This window comes from Nipponia nippon, unplaced genomic scaffold (assembly GCF_047370975.1).
Source record: "Nipponia nippon isolate SJK-2023a ecotype South Korea unplaced genomic scaffold, ASM4737097v1 scaffold_1, whole genome shotgun sequence".
NCBI classification, from domain to species: Eukaryota; Metazoa; Chordata; class Aves; order Pelecaniformes; family Threskiornithidae; genus Nipponia; species Nipponia nippon.
Window position 1 is genome coordinate 85117896 of NW_028262290.1, and position 18704 is coordinate 85136599.

At 37.2% G+C, this 18704-nt stretch overlaps 1 protein-coding gene across 5 annotated transcripts in view; it reads right to left on the reverse strand.

Annotated features, from left to right (window-relative positions):
- Positions 1–18704, reverse strand: part of LOC104015341 (cadherin-12) — a 589747-nt gene that overhangs the window by 106882 nt on the left and 464161 nt on the right. Inside the window, exon 1 of one of the 5 annotated variants that reach the window (XM_087761263.1) lies at positions 1636–1763. The exons of the other annotated variants lie outside the window; for them this stretch is intronic. The gene's annotated coding sequence lies outside the window, so the exon portion shown is untranslated. Of the gene's footprint in view, positions 1–1635; positions 1764–18704 lie in introns of those variants that run through there. 5 annotated transcript variants of the gene reach the window in all.

Below are 18704 nucleotides of genomic sequence, written 5' to 3' on the forward strand. Positions count from 1 at the left end.
CCAATTACTCCCATTCACTTCCCAGGGATAAAGCTTTGGGACTGCTGACAGGTCAGCACCTTATTACGGAGCCACTCTGGGAACAGAAAAATAGGCAGCTGCTCAGGACAACAGAGCACAAGGAGTGACAAATAGTCATAGCTTGCAACTTGCTGCACCTGCTGCCCATTTGGTCTGTTTCTGTGTGTGCTTTATTGGGTGACACCTGCACTGGCCTTCCAGGCAATACAGGAATTCAACTTGCAGGACGTATAAAGCAACTGTTTACCTGCAAAACAGCTAACTAAATAAAGCCTCCTCAGATGTTATCCAGGAACTAAATGGGCAGGTCTTTTCTTCCTTCCCAGCCCTCTGCAGTCATTAACCAATAAAATAAGTACTGTACAACTTAAACGTTGCATTAAAAATAGTTATATGATGAATATGTTTTAAGGTTTAATTTAAAGAGAACAAAGCAATCATAGGAGTCTGAGTCTAATTTTATATTAAGTTTAAAGATACTTCACTCCTGCACTTGACTTTGTTTTTATTTTCTCATTAATCTATTCATATCTGAATTTTATCAAATTAAAAGTAAATATGAAAGGACAATCTACAAAACGTGACATGTGTTTACTTCATGTGCTGAGAAAGAATTTTGTTCCAGAAAGCTTGCTTTCAATTCCTTACATTTTGAGGTCATTATATTAAAACCCACACACCACTTCAGTTTCCTTTTATTATTACACATTTGATTTTAAAAATTCTTTAGGCAAAATTCTGTTCTCAGATACACACATGCAGCCCCACTGAAGTCACTAATTACCATTTAATCAGATAAATAGCTTATTCTTAGGGAAAGAAGATAAGAATGAGAGCAAGGGTAGGAAAAGAAAGGACTCAGAGCACAAAATAATAGGCAGACTAGCAGAGATAATTTAATAATATAGACATAACTGAGGCTGAATGTGAACATTCTCTTCTCCCTCTGATTTTGTGAGTTAACATTCATTTAAGATCAGTGACATGTACATGTTTTGTCAGTTTCATTTAAATGACAAAGGGAAAATTATGTTTAGTTATAATTACATTTATAAAGACCATACTGGTTGTTAAGTTTTCACTATTGTTATTTGTGGAAAGTACTAAATACTCTCAGAGCAGAGGGATGGAAGGTCAGTCAAAACACTAAAAAGGCCAAAACCCCAAACCCTAGGAGTATAATCCCCACCAACAGTAGAAGTAACAGTGGAAGCAGTGATGCAGACAGGTTACATGCATTGCTACCATGACCTCCTCTATCCCTGAACTAAGCTATCTAAAATTACCTATTTAGGTCTACACAGCTTAACATCATGCTGCGTTGAGATGAACGAGAGCTTGGTTAGGTTGTAAAAGCAATACCAACATAAACTACCTCAGGCAGAGAGCACGCTGCTTTGGTTAAAACTACTTTTAATGTCCATACTAGTTTCTTAATGTTGTCTTATACCAGCCAAACAACCACTGCAGCACCCTGCAGCCGTTTGCTAGCAGGGTTAACAGCAGGTACAACATGAACAGCATAGGCTGCACAGCTGCATATCTACTCTTGCACCCTGTAATCAAGAGATGTAGCACCTTTATCTGCTCCCACCCGTGTACTTCCATACTCACATTTATCACCTTCTCTAGGTCAGACCTTGCACAGCCGAGTTGCCAGAACATTGGCTGGGAGCTCTCTGCACCTGAACCCAGTACAATGTTCTCCAGCCTAGCTTGAACAGCCTTCAGCAGCAGCAGCTCAAGCCAAGACAGATGATTTGCCCCTAAAACAGATGAGGAGTGTTCATGTGATTCTTTCTGCTTGCTCAAATGTGGGCGTGGTACTTGTGAGGCATAGTAACATTTTAAATCACGGTATTTATTTTTGCAGCAATTGCCTGATTATGGCCTTAAAACAAACATTAAAAAATGCTGTCAGAAGCACAACTGCATTGGCTGACCAGAATATATTAAAACACTGACAATTTACACAAAGTTTACTAAGCCGTATTTTCAGTGGTTAGCATCATGCGCCTGATTTCAGTGTACATTAAGATTAAAAATTTTAAAAGCTTTTTGCCATTTTCACTAGTCATGGGTGAATATCGAGAATTTCAGAGTTCTCATTTCAATCAGACAAAGACTTGGGAGTCTGAAAGGTAATCACAATTTTTTTCTAGATCTGTTGAGTCTGTAAAATTGAATTTGAAAACCCATGAGAGGAGACTCTTTCAAGTAGGTTTCTGATACTCTGCATGCAATTGGCCAGGAAAAACTGCAAAACACTTTTGCTTATGATTTCTCAGACTTTTTGCCACCACTCTCCATTAGAAAATGAGGTGAAGATACATATGAAAATGATCAAATAATGGGAAATAAAGATTAATTGCAGAGCATCTTGGAATTTTCAAAGTTGGATTGATTATAGAAATATTTTAGAAGAATGCTTATTTTTCACTGAATAGGTCTGTCCTAATCTAATTTTAAAGTATATCTAAATACAACATAGTTATTAATAAAATTGCTTTTAAGGTGGCTGCATGTATCTTGTCAAATGGGCTCAACAACTCCATAATGGTAAAATGATGAAAAAGTAGAAAAGGTTCTCCTGGTTTAGCTTCTAAAATCTAATACTTGCAAATGATTTTGTGGTTTGGGGATTTTTTTTCGTTGGTTGTTTTTTTCTTCTTTCTTCTTTAAAACATGAGATATAAATAGCATTTCACTGCCATATTTCCTTGCTTTTCAGCTGGCTGCAGCATGAGTAAGCAGCAGCTTAGTGGGCATGCTACATATTCACCAGTTAACAATCAGTGTAATTCTCTCTCATACAAGATATTAAAAGATAATACAGTCTGAAAGACTTCTTTCCAGGGAATGCCAAAGCAGAGAGCAATGTACTGGAAGCAACACAGTCAGCCTCACATGGATTGTGAAAATTATTATTCAAGCATCACACAAATAATGACTTAATCATGTTTTAGTTATGTTTCTTGACAGTTAGGTTGTAAAGCTATGTTCAAAAATGCCTCAAAAAAAGCATTCTGATTCATAAAAGCTGCCTCCAGGGTTTCAAGTTTATCTTCAGTTCCCAAGTTATATACTTTACAAATTCTTACATCATACACAACTAAGTTTGGTGCGTAGCCATTTTGTGAACACTGCCTTCAAATAAATTAAATCATTGTATTCAAAAAATGACAATACAGTGGAAATATGATACCTGAAGATCAACTTTGTTAAAACTGTTGAAACATAGGTGGTTACAGGACACTGTACTGCAAATCCAAGAGGTTTCACATGAGCTGTGATTATATTTTTTTTATTCTTTGTGAGATCAGGCTTAGAAAGGTGGAGAAATAATACAGGAACTTTTTAATTAAAATCATCATTGTCTCAAATGCTGTGAGAAATACATCAACATTTATAGAAAATGAAGCATGCAACACAGTACTGTGAACATGATGGTCGAATTGCTGGGTACATAAGTATTCTGCCTCGAAATCTTTTCAATGTCAGATGTAGCAAAACACTTAAAGTATGGTTCTACTGTGAAAAGAATGTGTCAGAAAATAAGTGTTTCTCACTCTGGAGATCTGCTTCTTATGTTTACTCATGTGACTGAAAACATCAGACTCTATTCCAGCTAGTTACATTCATTTGATCTGCAAGCCTGGCTACATAGACATGATTGAGTGTGCTTACTTATGTCTCTGGCAGCATGAACATAATTGTTAATTAGTTTCCAAGAACAAAATCTTAATTGCTGATAAAGATTCTGTATCAAAGCACAAGTGAGCAGTTCTGTACATGACAGTATTTGTGTAACATGAGTTCAATGTGTCTAGGCTTCTCACTATACCAGGCACTATGAATGTTTAGTACCTTAGATTAGAGCTGCAATAAAAATTAGAGTGCTTGAGTTTGCATCATATTTTACAAATTGTGAAAAAACATTTCAAAAGCTCACTGTGAAGAAAAATCGAGAAGAACCATTAGAAAGACAAACTATGGGGAGCCAAAAGAAAACTTTCTTCCATATCCACCCCAAGCTGGCAGTACATCTGCTCAGTGCCCACCATCTGGGTGTGTCTAATTAGAGACTACCTGCAAAAGGCTCTCTGAGAGCTATTACAGAAACAGCTCCGCAGCAGATGCAGCTTCAGTCCCTAAGGGCTGAAAGATAAGGCTGCAAGAACAAGGGGACCACTGAGCAATGGGAATATCGTATTGCCTCATGTGGTAGTTCCGTACAGCAAAACGCTTCCAGAAGAGCTAAGTATTGCTGCACTTGGAATTTACATGAAACCCAACAGGGAGTGATGATTACACAGACCAGCAAGTACAAAGACAGTGAAACAACACACTGAGACGTAATAAACACATGCAGTCCCATACTGATATTTCTGATGCATCACAGTTTAGACTGATGTGCTATGGATTTCTTGCCTGTTCTTTTCTTTTTTCTTTTTCTGGAGGAGGGCTTTTTTTTTGCATTTTTAAACTATTATTTTCAGGTTTTAATATCACCTCCATTTCAAATCATATTCAGCTGAAATTTAACACAGAACTTATCTGTTTAGTTTCCCACACTGGCCAAAAAATCCTCTTAAAGATAATCTTCAGAAGTTAAACAAATTACAGCACAGCATCAGGGGGAAAAAATGTTATTTTTCTCTTTTTCTAGCTTTTTTTTCCCGCAAAATTATCACACTTGCCTAGCACAGCACTTAGTGGTTTCCACAGACTGAAAGACAACACTCAGCATCTTTAGATAACTTATACTGGTGAAAACCAGATGCAACTTCAGTTTTATTGGAGATGAAGTGATGTAAAACCGCTGTATGTCAGAGAGCTCAATTTCTTTTTTACCTGTTGATAGTGATCATAAAACTCCTTCACTTTGCAAGAAGGAAGAGCTGGGGTCTGGTGGAGCCCCATTTGGGCCAGCCATGTACATAGCATGGGTTGGCTCACGGCTCATGCACAGCGCCAACTGCAGAGCTGTTTCATTACCTTCACTGCTGTCCTCAAAGAGCCACCTCAGCCCTGCCATCTTGTTAAAATACAGCCATGCCTTTAAAAACGCAAACCGCTACAGGTATAACATATTATCACAAAGTTTACACCTTCTCTCTGAGCTATTTTGGTTATGTTTTGCTTTCAAAATACCTGCCATTGCTTGGGTCTTTCAGGTTATGTCATGTGTCTCAGGTTCCTCACTCCAGCTTGCCTCCAGTTTGCACAGCAAAGGGAACAACGCCTGAAGGGAGCTGACTGTGAGGTGCTTCACAGCCTGGCTCCTAAACACTCCTGCTCTTCGGCCTCCACAACAGCCTGTCTAGTGCCTGGAGCCTGCTGTGAACAGACAGTTCCATATACTCACCTTTTGGGCTGATGCCAGATGTGGACAGCTAAACAGGTCCACTGTAAATATCTGGAGGAGCTGTGGCCAATTCAGCCCCCTTGGCCAGGGAATCGCTCACTTCATTTTACTTGAATCTTCTGCATTCGAGCATTATAATTTTCCTGCGCAAGAGCTGATCCGAACACAGTGTAATATAATCCATTATGGAATGTAAATATTAATGATGTTTTTACCTACAGCAGTGGCAATATTAACTATATTCTTAGGAAGAAAAATACATTCCTCCTTCAGGTTAGGCTAATTTCAATTAGAATTCAATGTAGCTTCTCAGTATTATCACCTGCCTTTTACAGGCTCAGTGGGGTTTTCAGGCATGGAAAGGTGATTTGTCAGGTTCTTACTGGTAGCTTAATAAAACTGTGAATTACTGAAAGCCACAGTAGTGAGTAAATTTGAAGACAGTTGGACATCAGTAGCCTCAGCTTTGACCATACAGTGCATCCATCCAATGTCATGAAGGGGATCAGAGCTCAGCAATCTAGTGACAAACATGGGAACGCATTAAGCTGGTTGGGACCAGAGACACATAGATGAAATAGTGAGTGGCTTGCAAACAACTTAGTTATGCTTGTACCTTTAAAATACTCAAGGCACATGGGAAAAAGGGTGCAATTCTATGCCTCTTCCAGAGGAAAAGAAACCCTGTTTTCTCTGATAATTGTCATGTGAGAGAGGCTAAAAATACTGGGAAATGTCTATTAAAAAAAACCCAAATCCTAGAAATATTTAATATTTACAAACATTTTAGCTATGTTTATAGATCTGCAATTACATACCTCTTGCACACTGACATCTGGGATAAAAGGTTGTTTACACTTCTGCTGGGAACTCTACTGTTAAAAGAAGTTTGCAATAGCCATGTCACAAAAAAGAATCTATCTTCAGCTAAGATTGTTATTATAAACATTTCAAATGTTAAAAAGTCTTTAAAAGGCTTTGCAATGGGTTTTGGCCTTGGGAACACAATCCTAAACACTATTTGAATTTTGGAGAGCAGACAAATCACTGAACAAATGGAGGTTCACCTTAATCAAAGATATTTCAAAATTTGCACTGAATAGCTTCACCACAAACTTCTCTGAAATAATACTTAGAAAGGTGAAATAATTTTGTTTTGAAACTTTCATGCTTTGATTCCAAAACGAATAATTTTTTTAGGTCACCCTGATGTTCCAGATCAGTGAACTAAGAAAAAACAGTTGCTTGTGCAGACATATTTGTATGTCATAACTCTTTTTATTTGCATGGTACAAAAAGAAATATTGAAAGGAAGGTAAATAGTTTTTACATACATCTCTCACTCCCCAATAAGATTAAGTCCTGATGACTCTTCAGAGCATCAGCATACATTTTTCAAAATATGAGAATTGTGAAACAAGAAAATACAATGTCAGAGTGTGGTCCCCAGATGAAAAATGGACAAGACAGGAAAATGAAATTTCTGCTCACAAGTTAAAGATCTGCTTTAGGAAAGGGACCAGTGGGAAAAGCAAATATATTGTATGTTACCAAGGTGTGACATGCCATTTCTTATTGTACAAATGTAAAGAAAGGCACAGTGAGCATCTTCTTAAAAAAATAAAATCGTTAAAGGTCATTAGTCTTTCATATGGCCTGTGGCCAAAAAAAAAAGAACAACACTAAATGTTGTATGTCACCATATAGCGTAATTTAAAATTGCATTGTACTAAAATACAGGTGAGAAAATATCCCTTAAGACAAAGAGCTCTGACAGCAAATGTCTGAAATGCTTATATTATTTCCCTCTTATCTTAAATACTAGTAGCAGAATTTTCCTCAGTATTCTTAGTTTAATAAGCATGTAATCAGTATGGATCATCTGCTATTCTACATATAGTATGGATATTTAGACAAGCAGTAGTTTAAAATTAAAAGCTGCATGCCTTAAATTTGTTTTAAAAAAGTATTTCAATATGCTTGAAATTAATGCTAAGATTTAATGATACATTGCTTGGAGGAATTGGGGCGTAAGATCTGTAGGAATACTCGGGAATTTGCTGAAATGTAGAACTAATTTACAAAGACAGTGGAAAAATGTTCAGAACTGATGTGAACATCTGTAACAATAAAAGTTCATGGGAATTCATCAGCCTAAGGAAAGATACGATGATATGATCTTGGTAACTTTTCCAACTGTACTTTCAGAATATACTGCTACATGCAGTACTCTTCTTGGTTTTACAACTAGTCTCACAAAATTCGCTGGATTGGAAGAAACCTGTTCCTTCTAAAAATATGGTGAGCTTTTTTGGAAAATGGGATTTTTTTTTTCCCGTAGGTAAACAACAAAAAAAAGTATATTTACACAGATAAGATCATATTTCTCACATGGAATTGGAGAAACAAAATATGGGACAGCAAACAAAATAAATAAACAAAATTAATATGGGCCTGGGAGTTCTGGCTAGACTCCATTTCTCATATTGCAGTACTACTTCATTGTCAGAAGGGAGTCCCTAAATACAGATGGGAGATTAGGGAGAAAAACAGCCAAGGAGAAGAATGAGGTTCTGAGTTGCCCAGATTCATAAATCTATCCAAGAGCTTGAGTTTATCTATTTCTGCATGTGGCAATACGGTTGCATTTCTGTAATTCTGACATTGTTTTACCTTAAAACTGAAATCCTGTCAGATTCTGTTTTGAATGAAAAATTTGAAAATTGCCATGGAAAATATTAGTTCATCACAGCAGACTTTCAGTAGATAATATCTGGTGTTCTGCAAATTGGAATACAGTGTCAGACCCTTTATCTGCTAAGCTGTAAAAATACAGCGTAACTCAGGTACCTATGAAAAAGTAAAAAAAAAAATCGAACAACTGGGACCCCTGTTTTTTTTCCCCAGGTGTTAGAAAGCAAACACATATCCAGGTATCAAACAGTTGAGATTAAATATTGGTACCAAGAGAAATAATTCAATATGGTATTTTATTTGTCTAGTTTGGATGAGACAGAGTACAGTATAGATGAATATACACAACAGATCAGATTTTAAAGGCTGTGGTTTATCTTCCTGATGATAAAAATGAAGGTATTTCTAACAGTGAAAACAGTATTTGTTATTTTCTATCAGATAAATTTTATGACAGGGATTAAGTATTTGCTAGCACAATGTGTGAAGGGAAAAAACGAGTGTGCGTGACCTGTGAAACTTATGCTAGTCACCAAGGAGGGCTGCCATGCTCCTGTACGTACATCAGCCTGTTACCAGTTGAGGTAGCTGAAATGTGCCAAGACAGATGTGTTTGCAATATCAGAAACATAGAGGCACATCAGCTGTAGGTTATGCGAAAGAAAACACTCAAATTTGTGAATTTCTGCCTATTATCTGCGTATTTAAAAGCTAATGTTGAAAAATACCTCTCAGAAGCCTACGTGATATTCTCACCTCACATCTACATGGTTCTCATGAGTGCAGTATCCCAGCCATTCAAGTATAGAAATGATATATATCCAAAACATCTCATTTCCCCAGATGTTTTCTCAGAGGACTTCTGAGTAGTTTCAGTAGGAGCTCTGCACTGAATCTCACCTGCATGAGGGCTTCAGGGTGTCTTTTTTTGGGACTTCCTTCCATCTTCTTCCTCTGTCCTGAGTTCCTCCTGCCACCCAGTGTGGCTTTCCCTCCTCCCTTTCCTGCTGCTCAAGTGCTGTCAAAAGCTTACACTGATCAAACAGCAGCAGTAGAAGTTATACCCTCTTCATGGAGGGTTATCTCAGGGTAAAATGATGAACAACAGGCCAGGTCAGCATTGCCACTCATGGATTCTATTACATTGCTCCACGGTCCAAATATTTTGGGTAAGCACCACCTTGGAGCCATCTCAACTATGAATGAAAGCCTGGCTTCAAGAAAAACCTTTAAGAACATAACTATTCAGCAAATCACTTAGGCATATGGTTAATTTAAAGAACCCTTTTAAAAGTACTGAAGCCAATGAGACCAAATTATACACAAAAAAGGGTAACTGGGATTTATTATTGGAGTGACTGAAGGATATATGGTAATATAGTAGGTAGTTTCATTCCCTTAATGCATGGTCATTCCTTCATCATGCTCTTCTGTTCCTTATCTGTAGTCAAAAATTTAGGGGCATAATTGGTAGCCAGAAAGCTCTGAGGAAAAATCTAAGATGTAACACAGTAACTTTCCTTACCTGCTCATTTTTCCAGCTGCAATGTAAATGTAAATGTAAACAGAAAACATTTATTTGCCTTCCCCTGATATCACTGCACTATGGACACACAAATCTTTATTGCAACATTTAAAACAATTCTTTGTTGAGAAGAATTTCTCTTAGTTGAGAATTCTGTGGCATCATTCCACTTAGTAAGTTAACACCTTGCAAACACCAGTGATTACAATATAGCCTTCTCCTGATGTCAGTCAAGGCGTACGTGGCTATATACATACATTTTCCAAATATTTCACTTGTAATCTGGTTTTTAAAAAGAAACACATTGAAAAATGATTATTTCCTTATTTCAAATACCTGAACTTTGAAAAAAAAGAGTGAAATCAGACACTGATTCAAATTCAGTTGCTTTAAAAATCTAAACAAATAAGCCACTGCTGCCTCAGTGTGCTCTTTCTTTCTCTAGCAAGGCTGCAGCATTCTTTTTTAATTTTAATTTTAAGCTCTTGTAGCTTATTTGAGGGCTTCTTTAATATCTCTTTTTTTTTTTTTTTTGCAATGCACTATGTTCTTTAAACAAAACAGAAGACAAAAAAAGACCAGTACAACATGCAAATGAATTGTGACCACACATACATGCATAACTACAGGCATTTCAGTATTTGTATGGCACAGCTATGATACAGAAAATTCTAGTCAAGGATGATACAAAATGCCTAACTGTATACTTCATGCTGTTGAAATGACCAAGGTAGAAACTCCACAATTCTTACCAGATCAGAGTTTGAATCATTTACTTGATAGAGTTATTCTCAGCCTGCTCTGGGATTTTTTTTTCCCCTGATTTGCATTTCTCTCTCTATTTTGCTGATCAAAATCACTTGTCTCTGGAGACCAGATAAAAAGCAATGCCTAAGCTGACATCACTGGCCAAAACAAAAAAAAAAAAAACAAAAAAAAAAGAAAAAAGAAAAAAGGAAAAAGGAGAACAAGAAACAGACTAAGGGAAGATAAAATTCAAATGGTAAAGACAGACCATATTTGACTGTTGTCCAGGCTGAAGTGCAGTTACACCCTTCTTCGACTGTAATGAGGATTCTGTTCTAGAAATTTGGCTTTCTATGACAGCCCCCCCAACTTCTTTATATTTATTCATAAATTCTAAAACCTGTGAGATAAGCAAGCCTTGATATACATAAAATTCTGAACTTGTGAAAAATCAAAGCTAAAATTAAATGCACCTAAATATGGCCTAGATATCTTGCAACTTATTGCTTAGCTCATAAAAAAAGGAGTTTTACATTTCTTAGGAAAATATTTGCTTAACATTTGTTGTGTTATTGTTTTACAGATGAATCTATGTCTGTTAAAAACCAAATCCAGGCCTACATATCAACTGTGTAAAATCTGAATGTATTCAGTATTCAGGGATTCTTGTCTTCCCCCTGAAATTTCTAAATAATTTACAAGCCAAGATATTGATTTTGCTCAAAGATCAAGAGTGGTAAGATCTGCAAAAAAAATTTCTATCCTAATCCCAAATAAAATAAAATAAATAAAAAAAGGAAAAAAAAAGAAAGATGCGGGTTATAAATTCATTATCAGACAGCTGGACCTTCCTTTTAACCGCTGAAATGAACTAGAGTATTTTTAGAGCTGGAAGTTGAATCACACCACTAGAATTCTACCTTTAGTTGCTCAAACTATTCCATTTTCAACCCCATTTCAAAATTAAAATAAAACAAAATACTGGAATATATTATGTTGTTGACTTTCTATAACTTGATTATTTCCTGACTGGTTGCTCAGAACAAAGTTACAGGAAACAAGTATGTCATTCTTCCTGCAAAATGTCAATAAGAAAATATTGCTACTACTAATAAATATGAACATAATAAAAACCCAGGCCCTAAATGGCACTTCTTTTGACACCCATACACACACTTAACAGTAGGAGGAGATTTTCCAACTATCACAGCCCATCAGTCTTTCAGTACTACCTCAGTTGGAGGCTGGATACAGATCACTACTTACAGGATGAAAATGAGGCACTTTTCAGCCATTGGAATTTAGGTCTGAGAGTCAGACAGTGAATAACCACACAACTACGAAGGTTTGTTGAAAAAGCTATCAAGTGGATTTTCATAATCCACACATGTTCCTTCCCACATACATAAAGACAGATGACATGGTTATCATCTTAACTCACTAATCATGCTCGGATTTTTTAATGAGCATTAAACTCATCCTGTTATTCACCTATGAGCTACTTTCTATATTTTTATTCCATATTTTTTCTATTCCTCAACTTATATTTTTTCCTGACTCCTTCACAAACATATTAAAAAAGACATACTATTTTTTAAGGTGAATTTCCCCCAGTTCCCTTGCACATACACCCTTGTCTATGGTTTATTAGTTCTGGTAACATATATACATTAAGAAAAAAGCTCTGCAAGGAATATTCCTTCTCAGTTTTCACCATCTTCAAGACTACACATATAAAACAGAGAAGCAACATTACACAGTGCTTTTATACACAACAACTACAGTACAGAGATACTGAGGGCATGAATCATAAAAAGAGCCACTGCAAAATGCAATAAGCCCAGATGCAGTTTTTTTTCTACCTGGTGTTATTTAGATGACTAACAATAAGATCCATACAAGTGAGCTTATTAGTGAAAAGGTGCTGTAGCCTGTAAGAAACACCAATGAGAAAAGTTGCATCCTAAATACCTTCTTTCTCAGAAATTATTTACTGGGCAAAAGCAATTTTGAACCCCTTTCTGTGTTAACAGCTTAAACAAACCTTATTCTGACAAAATGTGGAAGCAGATGATGGTGCCTCCTGAATGCCCAGTGGATGCATGAGGTACAGATTAAGTCAATCTTCTGTTATATGGTGGTTGAATGCTTATCTCCTACCCATCACTCTCTTGAAGTGGGAGGAAGGTGATCTGTTTTATATAGGATCATTAAATATTCATCAGGCCAAAAAAAGGGAGCAGGGAGAAAGACTAAGAAAGGCTCTCTGGCCTTGTGGTTAAAACACGAGAAGAGGATTTTCAAAAAAGGAAAGGATTAAAGCTGCATCTGCAGCATCTTGTGTGAGTTTTCTACCTGCATCGCTGCAAAATCAAAACCATGTAACCTCTCTTCCAGCCACATTTTGCATGGCATGTAACTCTGATCTCTGAAAATGTCACTGACTGTCTTCTGAAAAAGAATTAAGTCTATCTACTTTATGATTTCTGACAGTGCTTAGGCATTAATTGGCATCTAGCTGCTCAGCAGTGTAAAGTTCAGATGCTTCTGTGTGCCAGCAGATTGGGGACAGGCTTAGGTGACATTTTAGGCACCCATGAAACAACTTTATAGAAATTTACTTTTTTCCAGGTTCAGGCAGGTACTAAGATACTTCGTTTGGAATTATACATATAAATCCATGTGGACATCTAACCCTGCATGGCATACCCCAAATCACCTACTGTAGTAGTGCTGAATTTGATCTGTGTCTGATCTGGTTGGGATCTGGAGATATTGCTTGGACCACCTGGCCAAATTTCCAGAACATTTTGGTTCACTTTTATAATGTATGCCAGCAAAATTTAGGTGCCTATACATTAGGGATGCTCAGCATTGCTTCAGGAACTTGGTGGTACAACTCAAGCTATTAAATGCTATTTGGGAGTCTAAAGACTGACCAGGGTTTTCAAAACCATTTATGTGCCCTGCACTTAGTTATATCAAGAAAAAAACCAAACCCACAAGATGCCTATAAAACTCTTTCAGTGCCAAGTTACCTTTACAAACCTGGCATGAGAATGTGCTGATGAAAAGCATTGACTAACAAGATCTTACTAACAAGTCTAAAACCTCTGCTGTTGATGACAGCAGTACTGACATGATGCACACTGTGTCCACAAGTAAGTCAACACTCAAATCATAAAACACATATGCAACATGGGCAGGGAGGTTCATGTGGGCTTTAATATAACCAGTCTGGGTAACAGTAGCACTGGAAATGAACCATTAGGACATCCCTGCAAGGTAGCTGGTGAGTTAGTATACCAAAGTCTCTTGCACTATGCTGCCATAAAACCTATCCTGTCGTCACTGTTACTGTCCCCTTGTGCTACCCAAAGCAAATTGATAAAGGTGGTTAAAATATAAAGCATCCAATTGCAGCATAGGTATTACTGAACTGCCACAACTTCAGCTCCACAGTAAATCAATAGGATGTGCTGGTTCAGTTCTTATCCCATATCTTTCCTTTAAATCAGCAGTTCAGAGATCTCTTATTGCTGTGCAGTGGCCCAAAGAAAGGATTCCTTCTTTACAACTTGCCAGTTCAATTATCAGCTTCACATGGATTTTGGAATTTAAGGAGCTGATGCCTTGCTGCCATCTTTTGATTCAGGCAGGCAGTCTGACATCTTGGCACTTTTCAAACCATTTATGAAAGATTTTCTTCAGAAGGAAAGGGTAGAATTTGATTTTCTGTATTTGTTACAAAGAAAAGTTGATGTAGGAAGTGATTATCCCTTATTTTTATGTTGGAGCAATTCCTAGTACACCAGTGTTTGAATCTGGGTTGTGGCAAATAAAAGCAGCGATTTACATGTGTTCAGCCACTGCCTCCCCTCCACAAATGTTAACAGTTCCTTTCCTTATTCTCTCACCAGTACTGCAAATAAAATTATCAAATACAGTTCTTTAATGTATCATAGTAAAGCTATTTTTTCTACTCAACCAGGGGAAGATTCCCCCCCACCCTGCTGTTTTAGCAACTGGATGATCTTTCGAAGGCACATGGGATCATTTGCTGTTTGAACAGCAAGGTGCTATGTCTCACTGGATTATGCTCAGTGATTAATATTGGTTTAGGACTTAAAATCTGTGAACAGAGGATTCATTCAGAATCACATGCAAGAGCCATGAAAGAATCCCAGGACTATCAAACATCTGCTGAAAACTGCGTGACGGGATTTGGTTTGTGTTCAGGCATGAGGTGATATGGAGTGAAAGCAACAAGAAAAAGTGGGTGAATTTGGAGCTACTGAACCAGAGAAGTAGCAAGTGGGGCTGATAATTTGAGCATCTGTGTCTGTATCATCTCTTGCAAGACCATAAATTGCAGGCTTGAGCACCTGAACCTGCCCTTCAAGCATCTTTCTCATCTGAATTCTCTCAAGACTGTTGAAAATACTGATTACCATTGCTAAAAGGACAGCAAAAATAAAGGGGGCTTAGATGCAAGCAGTGAAAGTGATTGAGACACGAAAAGTTTTCCACATAGAACTTTAAAGATTTCGTCTGTTGATGAATACATAGAGATGTATGTATACATAGAGATGTATACAGTAGTTAGGACTATACCAAAGCCAAGTTATTTGTTCCCATTCATCTTTTATCTTCCAGACTGACAGTCAAAAAATGTTAAAAATAGGAAAAGGAAATGCTTTATAGAATGACATGATCAGTTTAGAGAATGTACAGTCTCTAGACCTAACAAAATAGGGATTAGAGAAGTATTTGACATAGTTGTGAACAACAGAGTTAAAAAATAAATAAGTAAGGTGTGCTTGGATAAAACCTACCCCCAAATAGACTGTGACATGATAATCTACCTAAATGTGTGTTTAACCTTCTCCTAGCCTCTGCTTCTGGCCACTTACAGAGACAGGAGGATATATAGGCTTCTAAGGTGATGCTCCTACAACACGGGAAACCTAGCTACGTAATTATCTTATATCTCAAATAAGTTAGGATACTCCTTTAGATCAGAACAAACAGTAAAATTGATGTTTGCTGTACTAACAGCAATAAACACAGATGGAAAACAAAGGATATGATTGAGGAGATACTCTCTGGCTGTGGATATCCAGACCTAGTTATTACTGGATTGGCTGTTGGGTTTCACATTATCCTTTACCAGTTAGAATCTCTATCCCCAAAACATTATGCCAGCCTCAGTGGGATGACTAGCAGTCAACCAGTTATTTCCAATGAAAATCATCAGTTGCAAACAATTGTGTAGCAAGATGCAAATGGCTAGTTGAAATTATACCTCTGAGGGCATCTGCAACATTCTCCATCGATGACTGGTGCAGACTGGTGCGTCAGGCAGTCCTTGCTGGAAGACCCTTTCCTGCTTCATGCTGTTTCCCTGTTCCCTCAAGACTGCTCCATAGTCTCACTCACACCTTGAGTGTCATTTATTTATGAATTAATATCCTTTAAGCTTCTTATGAAAATAAAAGGATGGTTTTAAGGTCGGTTAACAGAAACCATAGAAGTGTCTGTAGGAGTGCCAGTCTGAATCAAGTCCAAGGCAGTATTAAAAAAGTTACATTTCTCTCCAGTAGCTCCTGAAATGAAATCTGTACAGTTTGTAAAGCTTTTCCTCTTCCTCTGCTATCATTCTTTACTTTCACACCTGCCTGAAAACAGCACCCATCTCTATTTCTAGTCTTCTCTCTAACCCTCAATGATTTCACTTTTACTGCTGGCTTCTGCACAAAAGGTCCCCAGACATAACTGGCAAGTAAGGATGTCTGGACAGTGGAATACTGCTTTACTGGGATATTTCAGATCATTTTGGCCTTTCACTTCATTCTGCTTCACTCCAGAAAATTACTTGCGCACTCCATAAAACAATATCGGCACTGCTGAGTTTTTAGCAGAGGACAGTTTGTTTCATTTCCATTGATCTTCCTACATAGTTATGACCTGTTCAGCTTGCAGGCTGACTAGCTTGTTTGGGAAGCATGGCAACCTGCCTTGTCGTCAACTGTGCGGCAGAGAAATCAGGGAACAGACAAATCAGCCAGGTTCCCAGCTCCAGAGAAGACTGCCTGGCCTATGGGTTCCCAGCCAGCTAGTGCTTGGCTTTTCAGGTTTATATAAAGAATGCTTCTCTACTAATTTGGGAACGACCTGTTTAATTTGCCAGTCACCAGCTAACCTGGCGGATGACTCACCAGGCAGCCATCTGGTTTTTCATAAAAAGTTTTGACAGAATTACATGTTTGCATCTTTCAGTTCTACAGAAACTTAGCAAAAATGGCTCTTGCAGAAAGGTTTCAACCAGCTCTGCCAGGACCCTTGTTGATCACAGGCTGGAAGGACATCAGGCTCATGTTCCCATAAGATCTTCAATTGTTTCTTAGTTAGGAAATATCTGCTGTGTATGGGATAGACATTGGGCTGGATTGACCATCTATGCTGTTCTTTACTACAAAGAAGGAGAAACATTAAGTATCTAGGATTCATTAAATCCAAGGTCGACAGACAGATACACTTATAATTGGTTGACATGCCACTTGAAGATACTTTAGTACGTGCTGTTCCTCATTCTGCAGGTATTTTTAGACTTCTGTTTTACATATTTTTTTTTCCTAAGGTATTATTTTTATGTGCAGTGTCTTTGCTGTAGACTTTAAGCCTTATGGGCTTCTCTAAACAGAGAATTATTTGTCCTTAACAGAATATTTGTGATCAGTGATGTTTTTTCTCTTAGCTTTTGTTAAGCCAGATTCTCACGGATGCTTTTCTTATCACTTCAGGCCTTCCTAGGATTACAGCTAATTTGCCACATGGAGTTATTTCTGCACACAGAATTAAAGCCCTTAATCATATTTGGTTTAGTGACTCCCATTTGCTTAGCAATCTTGAGACTATTTTGCCGTCTGTTTTGTCCTCCTCTAGGGCTGACGATGACTTGATTGACTCACACAATCCATCAGTGACTGATTTCTTAGACCAGTTATGTTAGTAAAAAATATCACTCATGTCTGCTTTTATTAGTTTGGTTTACTGCAGAGTTATACACAAAAAGTGGAGGAGAAGAACACTAGATATGTACAAACTGTCCATGCAAAATATCCATAAAAATCCATTTTAATTTTGGCCTGTTCTCATCACCTGCAGTGTCTTTATGAAGAGCCTCCTTGTACCAGTGAAACTTTGCATTTTTTTCTTCTGTGAAAAATTATAAATAGAACGGAGCTTATAAGAAAAAAGTAGCCCAGTGGCTGGAAAGCAACTTTAAAGAAAAATGATGTTCATAGCCATGCAGGCAGTGGCTTGAAAAGCAGCTTTTATAAAACATATTTAATGTTTACAGTCACTCAGTGGCTGAGAACAGTAATACTTTTAAAATATGTTTAAGGTTTAAAACCGCTTGGTGGCCAAAAGAACAGCTCTTGCTGAAAAGATATTTAATGTTCAGAGTCATTTTGTGGTAAGAAAAAAGCAACTTCTTGTTAATTTTTAACATTTATAGCTGATCAGTGACTACTAAAATAAGTATCAATACATGTTTTATGTTTAGAGATGCTATGTGCCTGTATAAAAACAACCCCTACATCTCTCAATACTACACTAAAACATGCCAATACCTTTCCCTCAGCAATAGTATCATTGACAAAAAAATAACACGTAATCCAAACAACTCTAATACAACATATCTTGAACCTAAAGATGATTATACAAACCACAAGACAGTACCAATAATTACAAAGCTTCTCCTTTTATACTAAAAGAATTAATACTCAGCACCATTAAAATGACCAAAATATAAATTTAGGGGAAAACCAAATAGCTTAATTTTAATAATGAAAGCATTGGTTGGTTAACGTAACAGAGGGGTCTGCATCAAGAGACTTGGGTGTGATGAAATATAAAATGTTACTTAATTTGTGCTACTGAGTTGGAGTAAAGTCAGTGTAACATCAGTGTGTGGATAGGAACATAATGGCTTTACTTGCTGTGACATGAGTTGCCCACTTCCAGTTAAACATAACAAAGTAGGCTTAGATATACATGAAGAAAGACTCAAATGCTTTGCATGAATTTGGCACTGACACTGACATTTTGGGACTGTGAAACCAGCTAGCAGAAAACATTTATCCAGTGTCTCACCTTTTTAATAGCAAAAGCTTCTCAGACATTTTGCTGTGTGCATGTTTATAGGGTCCTGTCTGTCACAGCTTTCATTTTACATAGATTCTCCTAGCTAACAGTATTTGCCAAATTTCCTTGTTTTCCTGACAATTTCCAACAGCCAGGGTGTATGAAATGAAACTTGCAGTGAGTATGACAATAGCCACA